We start from the raw sequence: 16,078 nt of genomic DNA on the forward strand, positions 1-16,078 counted from the left end.
ACCACCAAGCAACCTAGTTGTCTCATTCGACTGGAACCAACTAGGCAGACCCCGTTTGCCAGCAAGCATACCATTCAGGATTATCGTTCAAATATACATAATGGTAATGGCTGGCACCATCATTGATGAGGGGGCATCTGTGAGTATCCTTTCCTCTATTGCTTGGAAAGCGCTTGGTTCGCCAGCGCTTTTGCCTGAAATGAGAAATCTGACAGGCTTTGATAAAGGAACCAGTCGACCTTTAGGGATCCTCCCCAATGTGCCTATCATATTGAAAGGGAAGACCATTCAAATGAACGTGATGGTCGTTCAAGGACCCTTGGATTATAACCTACTCCTTGGACGAGACTATATATATTGCATGGGAGCCATCGTCTCCTCACTCTTTAGAGTAATGTGTTTTCCGCACGAAGGAAGAGTGGTCAAGCTCGTGGACCAGCTTTCATTTCCCGGATCACGCATCGCAAATAGTCATATACCATCCCTAAATGGTCTCTTCACGCAAGAAATGTCTCAATCCACGGTCCGTCCTCCTGATGAGCGCGAGTAATCCAGGAGGATATGACTGGAACCCAGGGGGCATGCGTCCTGGTCTGCTTCGGCGGGAAAACCTTGGGTATAGGGTAGGTTTCCGCGGGAGAATATGACTAGTCTGTACCCCGTCCGTCTAGGAAGAGGGGTTATTCTAGAATAAGATTCTCTTGTCAAAGCTACGTGTTTGGCACTGAGGTCATTCACCTTTGTCTATCTCGGTAGACACCGCCGAAGAAGTATTTTGTTTGAAAGATTAACAGAACAATCTTTGGGTAACCTGAAAGAGGTAGGCCTTTCCTGGTAGAACAAATGTTTTACTTGCAAATTGAGGGGTAACTTTGAAATCATACTTTATACCTGGGGGCATGCAAACCTTTTGGAGTGAAAGCAAGGGGCAGCTATTTATTTTTTAAATTTTTAGGTTCTTCCCTTTAAACCTATAGGTCTAACCCTTTAAACTCGTAGGATTAGTCGTTTCCAAACTTGCATAACGAAAGGATCCGGAGCAAAGCTTTGTAAGATCTAAGCTCCATAAAAAATAGCATCTTCAATGAGAAATTCTTATCATATGACTGGATTAATCGAGCAGTTTTAGCACACAGTTCATGCTCGTTAAAAAATAAACGCAAGATCCGAGCAGTTTTAGCACATAGTTCATGCTCGTTAAAAAATAAACATAAGACTGAGCAGTGTTTTTTCGCGTTTAAGCTCGTTAAAAAATGAACTATCTTCCAGTAAATAACCACCGTGAATGTAACATTATCAGCCATTAAAGCCTTGGTAGTGTTTGTACCGTCACCTCCACTTTTCCATTGGCCGATCGTTCACCTCCATATGATTGTTTACCCATTTTGAGGAATAGCTACGAAGAGTGATTTCACTAGCCATCCTTGTGACACTGCTGTGATTGGAAAATTCCAACCCGTACCTGGAATCAGCTGCTAACCCGTTTTATCACTCGTTCCTCAAAAGACGAGTCTTCTTTAAGCTCTTTTCATCTAACTCGTAAAATATGAAAAGATTGCCGAGTTTTGGCCTTCCAGCTCGTTAAAGCGACCGGAAGTGCTATCCCTCCTCTAGATTTTAATCTTTTTGGACCTGAGGGATTATTGCACAAAACGATCGAGCGCTTGTTTTGTTCAGCTCATTAAAACTATCGAAAACTCATCCCTTCTGTATTGTTTTATACTTTTTCGGACTTAAGGGATTAGATGACGAAAAAGGACTTTCGGAGTTAACTTTACGTACCTTTTCAGACTCTCTAAAAATGAAAAGGACCGAGTTATCTTTGTCGTTAGACTCGTTAAAAACATTAAATAGCGACAAACTTGTCTTTAGACGAGAACGAATTTCACTATCGCTAGGCTCGTTAAAACATAGCGATGGGCTTGCCCAAAGGGCAAGTTATAGAACAAGCATATGTTATCCTCCTCAAGCTTGACAAAAATAAAGAGGTACTGGTCAGCAATGACTGGGGAAAAATTGGGAGAAACTCAAGAAAACTTTGATGGTAGCAAGTTGCTCTTGAACATGACACTTTTCCTCCGCACCACAGTCGGGTTGGGTTGTTTCATTCACCGGTCACATCAACATGGTCTCGCCATACCATCCATATTTGGGGTAATGCTACCGATCTATCGCATAAGTGTCACCATATGTTCAAGAGAAGTCGTTCAGAGAAGTCAACCGTGTCCCATCCACTGCCATACATTATCCTTCATCCTTTCATGACCGCCACCCTGAATCATATGTCATCAGATCGTTTTCACCTCCATCAAAATCATTTGCTCCATTCCGTGTCACTGATGTGGGATTCATTAAGGCCCTCCTTTGACAGATCGCTTCTTGTCGACATCAGCTCATTATCCAAGAAGTTGATCTAGGAACAACCCCTTCAGTACTTTGAAGCTTGCATGCCTCAATGGCAAGTTTCTCACTTCCGGCGACAGGTATACATCAATGACCTTCGACCGAAAGATTTTGCGTGGTGTTCGACGCCAAGTCCTTTATTCACACCATGTGAATTGTATTGCAGTACCTTGAGGGTCATTATCATTATCGGTGATTCCTCTCGCGCTTGTTAACGGTTTACCTCATTTACCGGTAATCAAGCGATGTCTTTCCATGTTCGACTTCAGAACATTCCTCACATGGATCGACTTGTACTTAGAGTGAAGATCGAACGAGTTTGAAGACCCCGGATCTAGTTTCATCCATCCGGGCTGCGATATATATTCAGGAAAGATAAAGACATTGACATGTACATCATTGCAGCAGATAATCATCCTACACAAAGGATGATAATTTCATCCAAATTATCAGTCTACCATCAGACGATTGTCTGTTCTATGTACAGAAAAATGAATTTATAAAGCTGAGCATGGGAATGCCCACCTTAGCTAGATCTTGAAAGAAGTATGAAAAATAATGTGTTGTATTGTATCTTATTACAGGTCTCCTCCCAGCATTGAATGAACTTCGGATCCTCCTAATAAAGCATTTCACCCGATAAACGACCTCATACTTTAGGGGGCAATTGTTATAGACATTTTTGTGCCTGGCAGAAATAAGCATGAAATGTCCATAATCTAAGGGATCCAAAGTCCCTAAACATGTTGTTCCTTCCCCTAGAGAAACAAGGCTAAAAAACCACAGCAATTCACAGAAGTTCTCCACCAAAAACTGCTCAAAAACAAGTCAATTCAGGATCAATTCAGAGGCTCCACTAGCTGTCTGCACTGAAATGCAGAGATTGCACTGGCTAGGTGCACTACAACGCAGGTAGAAGCACTACCAGGGTGCGCTGAGCGGGAAGTGACAAATGGCAAGTTCATTCAACGAGGTGGAAAGACCCTGGAAGCTTCCAGAATCTTCTCCAATGACACTTGCCTCAAGGAATTCGACTAGTGATGAGTAAGAGGCTCTTAGTCTCCAAGTGGAAGCAAGAACTGACAGAGGGAGAGGACACTAGTCAGATCTCAAGCTGACTCATCCTCTCTCCAAACATCTATATATGGATCTCTCCTCCATGAGATCTAGAGGCTGGAATTTTGTTATTGCAAAGAATTGTTGTTGGTTTGAGATTGGAATCATTGGGTGCTTAATGCTTTGAAGGAAGGTGAAGATAGGAATTTCATTTGCTGGGAAGGAGATGCTAGATTGGAACCCTCTGGGTTGTATCTCTTCCTGAACCTTGTTATTCATCAATAAAGCTATCTTGGTTTCTCCTATATACTGATGTATCTTTGATGTATGATTGCATTAGTATGTTTAGTTTATTTCTAATCCTGAACTAGTTATGAATATGAATCTATGTCTTTGTGTAGTGTTCTCTTCTTGTGATATTGCAGAAACCTGTTGAAGCTGGGCGAGCGAGAAGGAAAGTAGCTGGGAACTCTCAAAGAGAAGAGAAACTGGATCGAGGGACAAACGGAAGACACCGGTTAGTCCATCCATCTCTCTTCATTCTTAATTCATAAAGGAAGAATACTAGAATAGTTGTTTTTGTTTGTTGCTAAGGCACTGTCACACCTTAGGTGGATAGGATCGTCCTGCATAGGCCTTTTTCCCCACAACACAGCCATAAGCACCCATCATGCACCAAACAGAGCAGCTGCCTGATGACGAAGACGGTCACTAGGGCATGGTGGTAATGCAACACCCAGAGCAAGTTTAGCAATCCTACTTTCTCTACACCTCTAAGCCATGTGCGTGGCTTCAATTGAATTGTTCCAAAAATCTTGTCAGTCCTCTGGCACATTAGCTTCGCAGTTGCAAAATGTGGGAACATCTCGTGGTCTGCAAGGTCTCAATCTTAAAATTTCAACACGGGAACCTGCCCCAAGTGCGGTCCCTCAAAAATAATATCGTCTAGGAGCAGTGGAGTTTGCAGAGAGTTCTTGCTCTCATCTATATCCTACCGCACCTTGGCGTTAACCTTGCATGGAGGAACATATTCCAGCAACCAGGTAATAGGGTACACACCCAGGGTTTCAACGTCCATCTCTACATATTCCTCCTCCACCAAGATTTCTTCAGGCACCTCATCGGTCTCTAGATTAATGGCCTTCCCCTTTTCCTGCAATGTGAGCTTGATCCTCAGTGGATTTCTGGGCGAGACACACACCGGGATCATGGCCAGCTTATCCTTCTTAGATCTCCATGTTCACGGTCATTTAGGGACCTAACCGATTATTCCGGCGCTCTCTGGGGCTTCCACTTCCACAATTTCCTACGCGGCTTCCATGGGTGTCGACACCATTCTAGTCAGAAGGTCCTATGTCTCCTTTGACAATGTTTCGAACACTGAAGTTTCTCTCAAAGCCTCAAATTTCAAAGGGACCATACATACTTGATAGTGCAACAACTCAGTTCTCAAAATGCCAAGTGTTTTTTGCTGGACAACCACTTGTAATTTATAGGGCCTTTTGAATTTGAATTCGACTGTTCCCCCAACATTCGGTCCATTAATGCTAGATTGGTGACAGATTTTCAAGAATTTGGCCCATAAGGTTCACCTTAAATGCCTATCACCCACTCCATTTGGCCTCAAACCAACCATCAAATCATGAATAGCGACCTTAACGGTCACTTTTTGGAAAACCTGCGCGCCATCACAATTGTCTTTGTGCTGTCGCGGACACTGTGACGCTTCGGTGCTCCGCATAGTAGTGACATCACGCAGCTCCCGAGTAGTGTAGTTTATAGTCCCACACCTCCTCTGAGCTTCCTGGAGTGCTAAGATTGTGCTTCGGTAGGCTAGTCAGATCGCCAGGTCACCTGTGTATGGCTTAAAATGACTGCCATTCACTTTTCTTTGGAAGGGATCTCCATTTAACTTAACCAGCTATACTACGCCAACGTTGGTAATCTCCTTAATAACATATGGCCCCAACCAATGCATTTTTAGTTTCCCAGGAAATTTATCAAACTTACTATCATATAATAGAACCAAGTCATTCACCTTAAAGGTGTGCAACTTAATATTCCGATCGTGCCATGCTTTTTCACGCTACTTTGGACTTGCTAGTGAAATCCAACCAAAAATATCTCTTCTTCGAGCTCATCCAACTGCGTTAGCCTATCTCCCAGGGCTCTGCGATCCGTCACATCTGTGAGCACTGCTATGCATAGACTAGACATGATGTATTCCATAGGCATTATGGCTTCCACTCCATAGACAAGCCTAAAAGGTGTATGTCCTATTAACTTCTTACACGTCATTCGATAAGCCCATAATACCATAGGTATGCGCAAGTCCCAATCACTTCGCTAAGCATTGCATACCTTGGTCAGCACAGTCTCCAGTACTTTGTTGAATGCTTCCATTGTCCCGTTAGCCTATGGGTGATAAGGTGTGCTCTTTTGATGGTACACCTAAAATTCCTTCGTTAGTGCGCTGATCATCTCATTTAGAAAGTGCATACCATGATCACTCATTAAGATGTTCAGGCATCCAAATTTCATCAACACATGCTCAAAGAGAAACTTTGTGGTAGTCGTGATCGTGTAATCCTTCACTGGTTGGGCTTCTGCCAAACGAGTAAAGTACTTCGTCACAGTGATAATGTACCTCGCACTTGTCTTTCCTTGGGGTTGAATCGGTCCTACAAAATCTATTGCCCACTTTTAGAAGGGTTTCAATTTCATTTGCGGATTCAAAGGAATTTCATCCCTCTGTGATGGCCTCCCTGTTCTCTGACATATGTCACATGCCTTGCAATATGATTTTGAATCCTGATGAAGGGTTGGCCACCACAACTTTGCGCGTAGAATCTTTTGCATGGTTTCTCTCCCTGCATAATGTCCTCCCATGGCACCCCCATGAGCGTCCATGAATATGTTTCTTCGTTCAAATTTAGGTACATACCTTCGCATTATTTCGTCATTCCCCATCTTGTATAGATGCCCAGTAATGATAGAAAAATTTGCCACGCACACCACTAATTCCTTCTTTTGCTAGATAGAGTATCCTTCCAGCGTAGTTCTTATTGTTAGGAAATGTATTATGTTCTCGAAATGTCCATCCATGATGCGCACAACAAAAAGCTACACGTCGGGTAATCCTTCCTCCAAATTATTAGGCTCCTCCCCAGTCTCAATGCGCTATATGTGATCTAGTTCCACGTTCAATCATTCAGGATTCACAACAACTTCAAAATTTTGTTCCTGGAACAATAATAGCCATCTATAGATGCCCCCCCCAAACACAGGATTATTGACCAATTACTTCAGTGAAGAGTGATTCGTATACATCTTAAAGTGACCTCCTAGCAAGTAGTGTCAATACTTCTGGAGTGCATACACCATAACTAGTACCTCGCGTTCAGTGGTGGAATAGTTCTTCTCTACTTTGGATAATCTATGACTTGCGAACGCAATAGGGTGGTCCAAGCCTTCTCTACCATCCTGCATTAGTACTACCCCCATGTTATAGACATTTTTGGGCACTACAACCCCAAGCATGAAATGTCCATAAACCAAGGGCTCCTAAGTCCCTAAAAGTGTTGTTCTAACCCCTAAAAGAACAAGGTTAACTGATTACAGCTTCTCCCAGAAGTTCTCCATGAAAAACTGCTCAAAACTGGTCAAAACAGGATCATTTCAGCTGCTCCATGGGCAAAGTGTGTTGCATCTCACCTGAATACACTGTGTGGGTGCGTTGCATTTCAAAAAGCCCTTCTATGGCGTGCGATGGGAGAGAAGTGACAAATGGCAGTGTCATTCTGCGAGGTGGAGAGGCATGGAATCTTCCAGAAACGTCTCCTGTGACACTTGCCTCTCTGAATTCGACCAAGGATGAGTAAGAGATCATCAATCTCCAAGTGGAAGCAAGAACTATTAGAGGGAAGACACTAATCAAAACACAAGCTAACTCATCTTCCTTACAGATATCTATATATGGATCCCTCATCCCAGAGATCCAGAGGCTGGAATTTTTCATATTGTAAGGAATTGTTGTTGGTTTCTTGAGACAACATCAGAGTGTTGGGTGATCTAAGCTTTGTATGAGGTGAAGAGGGGCTTACTTGCTGAGAGGATGATGCTGGGTCAGAACAACTGGTTGTAACTCCCTTGGCTCTTTCTTGTTTATCAATAAAAGCTATTCAAGTTTTCCTCCATACTCTTGTGTCATTTATGTTTCATGCATTTGTATGGTCAATTTACATCTGATCCTAGATTTTTTATGATTATAGATCCATGTTCTTGTATAGTGCTATGCTACTGTGATCTTACAGGTACTCTGTGAAGCTGAGCGTACAAGGGAGCAAGTAGCAAAAGACTATCAAGAGAGAGAGGAATCGAACTAGGAGATTAGCGCAAGACAGAGGTTAGTCTTCTTTGTTCTTCTCTCATCTATATTTCATAAAGGAAAAACAAAAGTAGCTTTACTTTGTTTATTTCTAAGGTAGTTACCACACCTTAGTGGGATAAGAAGTTCTATGTAGACACTTTTCCTTGTAAAAAAATGTCGACTTCACTGGGGACGAATTAGTTTGTTTGTTTATCTTCCTTGTTGTTTATTTTATAAACTTACAGACGTAGCCTGAAGCCGAGCCAGGTAGCTTTCGAAATGCATTTGCTATGCAAATGCAAAGTAGATAAATGCCGCTTCAATCAATCTCTGAGATTTGTTTATGACTTAAACAACTGATTCACAAACTCTCTGATTTCCCTCGTGGTAGCTCTTAGAACCTGCTTAGATTTACCCCTGATTGTTGCATTACTGATTACCATTTGCTCGGCCAAAACCCATGAACTGAACTGCAAACTGTGACCCGGAACCCAAGCAAAGTCTTGTCTCTGGTCCAACGTAGGTACTGTTCTGTGAATCTGAAATTCAGCGCACTTCCCGAGTGTAGTAGGTGTGCTGCATTTCAAATTCCCTATGTTACAGGTGCACTTATCAGACTAGGCATTGTTCAGTTTTGGTTTCTGTGATTCATTCTTTCCAGTTCTATTCATGAATTTTGTTGCCTGTAATCAGTATATCTCTGTTTGAAACTCCTTTTCCTTGCTGTTATTCCGCCTCCGTTGTGCAAAAGAACTGTAAATGTTTTTGTGTATTTGTTGAGTCATTTTCATTTCTCCTTTGCAAAAAGTAACGTAATCGTACTGTCGTCCTTTGATTTGAAAGTGTCGCAAGTGTCATTTTCAGTCATAGGAAAGAGTTTGGTTGCTATTGATAGTCGATTATCCTGTTACTATTGTATTTGGTCTGAATTTGTAGTTTTTCTAGTGTTGAAAGCAAGTATTCATTTTCGAATCATAAAGTGTTGTGATTGTCTCCATTTCTGATTTCGAAAAGAAACTTGTTAGTAATTGTCGCTTGAAAAGTAATTCAGATTTGTGCATTAGCTTTCTTTTTACCATTCACATACTAAGAAAGCCGAAACAAATACATGCATGTGCATTTTCATTTAGACTGTTTGATTGGTTTGATTTAGGACAATGCATTTAGAGTGTGCTCTTTGCTCTTTGTGAAAGAATACTGTCTCTCTTTCCTTAGTAGCTAGGATTTTCATTGCACAAAGAAGATAAAAGACTGTTTATCATCTTAGATTGCATTTTAGGAATTATACATCTACATATCACGGTGAACCTGAAAGGAAAATTTCTTAAGCAAGATCAACTATAAAATAAATTCAATGAATCTAACAACGCTTTGGAACCTAACACACAACATTTAGAAGTCTATGCTAGAGACGTATTCCGGAGTCGTAAAGCCTGGTAACTGTTGTTCTCACTGATTGTTGGGTGATTCCTCCACTTTGAGACGATAAGTGCCAGTACGGATTTGTGCTCCCACGTACCGTCGAGTATATTTTGGGACACGACAATAGGCTTAATCCTTTATCCATAGGAAGCCGTGTCTGCCGCCCTATCGATCGTAATGCACTGAACACAACATTTGAGAAGATTGACTGTCGTACCGTAAAAAGTATTCTGCAGTTTTGCGATTGGTTTGGTAATCCCTCTACCTAGATTTCCAGAGCAGTCCCTTTCATTCCTTTTCAGACTCCTTAATGGAAAAGGTTCATCTGAGCACTTGTCACTTCAGGCTCATTAAAAATCGAAGGCGACTAGAGTCATCTTTTTTTTTTCTCGACTCTTAAAAATTGAAAAAACAAGTTGTGTCAAAGCGTCTAAAATTTATTTTAAACGGAATAATCATCACCTTTTCCTACGTTCATCTTAGGTTGAGAAAATGGAACCCACCAACCAAGGAATTCCCCTTGGAGGAAATCCTAGTCCCTTCTCCTCTTGGGGAGATGTTGGTGCACCCCATATGGCCACATTTTCGCTTCCAGGATTGAAAATCGGCTTGCCCTTATGGCTCTTCTCAACCTCTATCGTTCAGAACACCGCAATTCTTGAGTAATCGAGTCAGCAACTAGACGAATCCAAAGTTGCCCACCAACCTTCTACTTCCTCCAATTATTCCTCTCCTCCTTCTTCTTCGCTTGATGGGGTTGGTAAAGCCAAAAATCAAGTACCTGAGAAGAAAAAGGAAAAGAAGAAGAAAGAGAAAAAGAAGAAGGAGCCAAAAGTGAAAGGGGGCAACCAAGCGTCGCTAGCGAAAATCCACACACTGTACCGACCAGACCTAAATTGCCATGTGTCATTTGCAAAGGAGACCACTATCATAGAGATTGTCCTTGCATCCCTCAGATCTTAAGGGATTGGTCTCCTCGTTGCACAACCCGGTGTCGTCAACCTCTAATGATCATGTTGAAAACACACCGTTGACTAGTGAAAGTGAAGCCCCAGGACAAAAAGGAAAATATAGATTTCCTTGTAAACTGTGTGAAGGCGATCATGCCGTCCACTGTTGTCCCTTCTTAGACGAGGCTAAAAGAGTTTTGGACGATCATCCGGTTTCACCGTTACGACTTCCTCCTGGATATAAAAAACTCTTGCCGAGTCCTTCACTAGTTGAAAATCCGGCTGACCCGCCTAGGTGGTCAGCCGAAGCGTCTATCATTGAAGACAAAACATTTGAAATCATACCAGACAAAAGTCAAAAAGTCGAGGCGGCAGTTGACCCGGTCTTGCCTTCAGAGGTTCCATCTTCAGATGATACAGTCACAGAAGAGAATAAGGATGACACCGTCCAAATTCTTTTCGTAAGCACAGACTCCGATGAACATGGGGGAAATTTTCCCATTCCTTTACCGCAGGAAGGAAGTTCGTCAGAGTCGTACCCAGGCGTCTATTCGGTCCCACCTCTAAGCAACCTAGTTGTCTCCTTCGACTGGAATCAACTAGGCAGACCTTGTTTACCGGCTAGCGTACCATTCCGAATTATTGCTCAAATATATAGAATGGTTATGGCTGGTACCATCATAGATGAAGGGGCTTCTGTGAGTATCTTTTCCTCGACTGCTTGCAAAGCGCTTGGTTCGCCATCGCTTTTTCCTGAGATGAGAAATCTAACAGGCTTTGATAAAGGAACTAGTCGACCATTAAGGATCCTTCCCATTGTGCCCATAACATTGAGGGGGAAAATCGTTCAAATGAACGTAATGGTAGTTCAAGGACCCCTGGATTATAATCTACTCCTTGGATGAGACTATATTTATTGCATGGGAGCCATTGTCTCATCACTCTTTAGAGTAATGTGTTTTCTGCACGAAGGAAGAGTGGTCAAGCTCGTAGACCAACTTTCATTTCCTGGATCACGTATAGCAAATAGTCATATACCATCCCTGAATGGTCTTTTCACACAAGGAATGTCTCATCAATCCCCAGTCCGTCTACCTGATGAGCGCGAGTGATTCAGGGGACATGACTGAAACCCAGGGGGCATGCACCCTGGTCTGCTTCGGCAGGAAAACTTCAGGTATAGGGTAGGTTTCCGCGAGAGATATATGACTGGACTGTACTCTCGTCCATGAGTGGAAGAGGGGGTTAGACTGGAACAAGATTTCTTCGTCAAAATTATGTGAGTGGAGTCGTCTCCGCCACTCACCTTTGTCTATTTCGGTAGACATCGCTGAGGAAGTGTTTTGTTTGCGCTGTGAATAAAACAATCTTTGGTAACCTGAAAGAGGTATACCTTTCCTGATAAAACAAATGTTTTGTCGGTAGAACAAAAGGTGTCCTTGAAGCTTTATTTTATACCTGGGGGCATGCAAACCTTTTGGCATGCAAGCGAAGAGCGACTATTTACTTTTTAAATTTATAGGTCCTTTAACCCTTTAAACTCGTAGGATTGGTCGTTTCCTAGCTTGCATAAAGAAAGGATGCGGGGCAAAACTCTAAAAATTTCCGTTTTAAATGGGACATTCTTATTATACGACTGGATTAATCGAGCAGTTTTAGCACATAGTTTAAGCTCGTTAAAAAATAAACATAAGCCATGAGCAAATGTTTCCCCCCGCGTTTAAGCTCATTAAAAATGAACTATTTCTCGGTAAATAACCATCGTGAATGTAGTACTTTAGCCTTTAAAAGCCTTGGTCATGTTCTCATCATCACCTCCACTCTGTATTGGCCGATCATTCACCTCCATTTGATTGTTTACCCCTTTTGAGGAACAGCTGCGAAGAGTGATCCCACTAGCCATCCTTGTAACACTACCATGATTGGAAAATTCCAAACCTTACTGGAATCAGCTGCTACCCAATTTTATCACTCGTTCCTCAAAAGACGAGTCTCCTTTAAGCTCTTTTCAACTGACTCGTAAAATATGAAAAGATTGCCGAGCCATTGGCCTCTCCAGCTCGTTAAAGGGGCCGAAAGTGCTATCCCTCCTTTAGATTTTAATCTTTTTGGACCTGAGGGATTATTACACAAAACGATCGAGCGCTTGTTTTGTTCGGCTCATTAAAAGTATCGAAAATTCATCCCTTCTGTACTGTTTTATACCTTTTCAGACTTGTTAGTGTCGGTCTTGAAAGCCCTCCATCAGCGATCAAAGCTCTTTTCATTTGCATTCGTAGGTGTCTCATCAGTGTCAAATTTTGCATCCCGTTAGGCATGCCATAACCCTGATGGAGGAGCTGGTCTATTTATACCCCTCTTGGCTTTGCTGGATCAGGTCATATCAGTCATTAAGCTTTTTCAAGATTGTCTTGTTTTGTCTTGAGGTCAAAGTCCTAGGTCTAGGGTTTTGGTCATTTATCTCTGCAAGGTCATGTCTTTGAAAATCCATGAGTACTCAGCAAGCCAGAGGGAGGTTTACAAACGTGTTTCTTCGATATTTTTATCTTGTACAGTGAATTTTCACCTTGGATTTAAACACTCTGTTTTTAAAGCCAAGGTCATTTTCCGAGTTTTTGTAAATAAGTGATGAAATTTCAAAAGTTTTTAGCGGACAAAGTGCAACCCTGGTCCCCTTGCCAAGGTCCCTCAGATGATCTACCTGCAAAAAGAATCAAGTCAAAGCACTCAATGAGTCAAATTCAGGATAAAGGAAACCAAAAGTCAGTGTTATAAAAGTGTCAAAGATAAACTTTAGAAAGTGGGTTTATGAATGAATTTTTTTTTATGAAACTTATAAAAGCCCAAATTCCCTCCTTTCACTCAGAGCGATTTCGGGCAGCAGAGAGGGGCGCGACCCGTCGAGCCAGGTGCGCGACCTGTTGGGTGCGCGCGACCCGTCAGAGGGTCTCCCACAGTTCAGAAAAACAGCGGGCGCGACCCGTCAGAGGGGCGCCACCCGTTGGGCGTGGTGCGCGACCCGTTGGACTGTTTTGCTCCAAACTCCAAACAAATTCCCTCAAATGCCCTCCAAGCTATCAAATTGTTCGAGGTAGGTGCTCTAAACATGGAATGGTTGCTCGTTATGAATGGTGGATGTCATGAACATGTTAAAATGATCAAAATTTTGCAAGTGAAACTCTTTTATATGGCTGCAATGTTAATGAGCAAACTGTGCTAGGGTTTGTGTTGTTTCAAGCTATTTTTCCCTTTGGTTTGTTTCCCTCCTTTCCCTTTCACTCACACTTATATGTTCATCTCTTTTCCCTTATTATTTTACAAATGAAATGCAAATCTTTCCCCATCCCCAATCACTAAAATGAAAACCCTATCCCTCTCCCAAAGCATCAAAAAAAAAAATTCAAAACCCTAATTCTCCCCCACCATATGCATGTGTAAATAACAAAAAATGTTGGTAAATATGTCAGCATGTTTTGTGCATGGTTTCCCTATTTCCCCTATTACTACATGCTTTCATATATATTTTTTCCCATATGCAATGATCTTTGCAAATGATTTCCCAATTATAAATATGTATTCCTATATGCATAATGATTTGCAACATTTCCCTTAAAAATTCCCTGTTATATTTATATATTCCCATTCCTTGTTAAAAGATCCCTCCCCTAACATTTCCCTCATGTCTTTTTCCCCTTGAAACAGCATAGAGTTCAACACTTTTTGCAGGCAGAGACAGTAGTTCAGTTTGTCCACTTTGCTCCTAAACCATGTCAGAAACCGAAACTTATGAGCAAAGTGATGACCATTCATCATCTACAGAGGTTGAGGTATAGAGGAGGCCTCGTAGGGGTGGTAAGGGTGGAGATCATAAGCGAGAGGAGCCCACCTCTTTGGCAGAATTACAGGCTTGTCCTATGGCAGTCACTTGTTTTCAGTACATGTCTTGTTATCAGTTTTGTGAGAGGATCTCCCGGATTCAACATCACAGAGAGTTGGCTCGCCTCTTTGTTTTACATTTGCATGATGGACATGTTAATCTAGCAGGGGTAGATTTTACATTGACACCCGAGGTGATCTCACATGCTACAGGGATACCGAATGTTGGTGAGGTGTGGCCTAAGTGCAAGTTGCTAGATACTGTTCACTTTGAGCCTTATGTCTGGCCCCCATTCTTGAGACATTTAGCGGGTGTTTTTCCATTCAGATTTCTCCGGAGCGAGTATGCTCCCATCATGAGGCTTATTATGCATTATTTTACCTGTGAGGGCAGGTTTTCACAGGTGTACTCATATCACATTCGCCTCTTGATGCACTTCACCCGAGTGAGGATGATGAACATCCCAGTTTTCTTCTTTCAGAACATTCAGAAGATGGTGCCCATGTTGCAAAGGAAGACCCTGGCCCAGCAGTACAGGAGCTTATGTCATTATGGTTTGATTCAGCTCATAGTCTTGCATCAGTTGACACAGCAGGGTATCTCATGGGAGGAGTTTATCTCTCGTGAGTTTTTCACAGTGCCACCCCAGCCACATCATAAGGTCATTCATGAGGAGGGAGGACCATCTCAGTAGCCTGATATTCCGGTCACCCGACATGTCAGCTCCACACCTCTGGTCACCTATCAGAAAGGCCCAAGGGCCTTATTTGCAGCAGCCAGGCGAGTACTATCTCCACAGCAGGTGGAAGGGGTCTCGCCTTCATCATCAGCTCAACGAGTGTTATCTCCACATCAGGTGGAAGGGGCCTCGCTCTCTTCATCAGCACAGGTAGCACAGAGGGGCAAACAGCCTATGATTCATGAGGGTCCATCAGGAGTCCCAGACACCGAGGTTATTGATCTTGAGGCCAGTTCTCCTAGCCGAGAGGCAAAGGAGATCATTCAGCATCTGAGAGCTGAAAATGATGCTTTGCAGAGGAGACTTGAGGGTGCCCAATGGACTATCACTTACCTGGAGCAGCAAAACAAACAACTGGAGGAGGAGAAAGCACTTGATGAGCTATGGAGGATTCGTAGTGACCGAGTCTTGAACCGAAGAAGACCCGGTGATCCATTGCCTGCAGACCGAGAGTCAATGCTCATACAAGTGAATGCATACTTAGAGAGGCTGTTGGCTAAGGCCAACCAAGAGAAAAAGCTGCCGAGGAATATGAAAAATCATTATTGGGCAAGGATGCATGTATGCAAAGCCAAAATGAAAGTTTTTCAAAGGAGGTTGACCGAGGCCCAAAAACAGAGAAAGAAGCCAAATCCCCTTCGTATCTTGGCTGAGGCTTCACTCAAGGATCATGGCACTCATTAGCCTAGCCACAGCTCAAATCCCAAAAAAAATCTGAAAGTTTTGGGTAATTTTGGCAATTTTTGGAAATTTACAGGTTTTGGCTCCTCAACGGGTCTCACCCCCGGTGAGACCCTTTGTCATGGCAGCTCCTTTTTGCAAAAACTCAGCATTTATAGATTTTTCATGCAAAGTTACATATTCCTATGGATGGACATGAGTTTTTATGGAGTTTTGGGCCTCCAAAAGGTCAAAATACATGCAAAATTTGACTTTCTGCCCCTTTTTTGAGTTGCAGAAACTAGTCCTGGAAGAATTAAGTTTTGACAGGGAAAATGACCTCCAAATCAAAACATTCTAGTTGGGTTGGAAAGTAGACTCACAGACCTTTCCAACAAGCTATCCTGCACCTAATTTTGACACCTGCAAGTGCCTCAAACAGAGCTCCAAAGGTGCGCGACCCATCAGGCAGGTGTGCGCGACCCGTGAGGCAAACTTGTCCAGATTTCACTGTAACAGCTCGGAAAAGCACAGTTTGACTTGGTTTGACTTTTTGAGGTTAATGATGGTCCTCTTTGATGTAATTGTGACACTTTTTAGAC

This window comes from Pinus tabuliformis, chromosome 2_2, assembly GCF_031772625.1.
Source record: "Pinus tabuliformis cultivar Carrire ecotype Pingquan chromosome 2_2, CPIR1, whole genome shotgun sequence".
Classification (NCBI taxonomy): Eukaryota; Viridiplantae; Streptophyta; class Pinopsida; order Pinales; family Pinaceae; genus Pinus; species Pinus tabuliformis.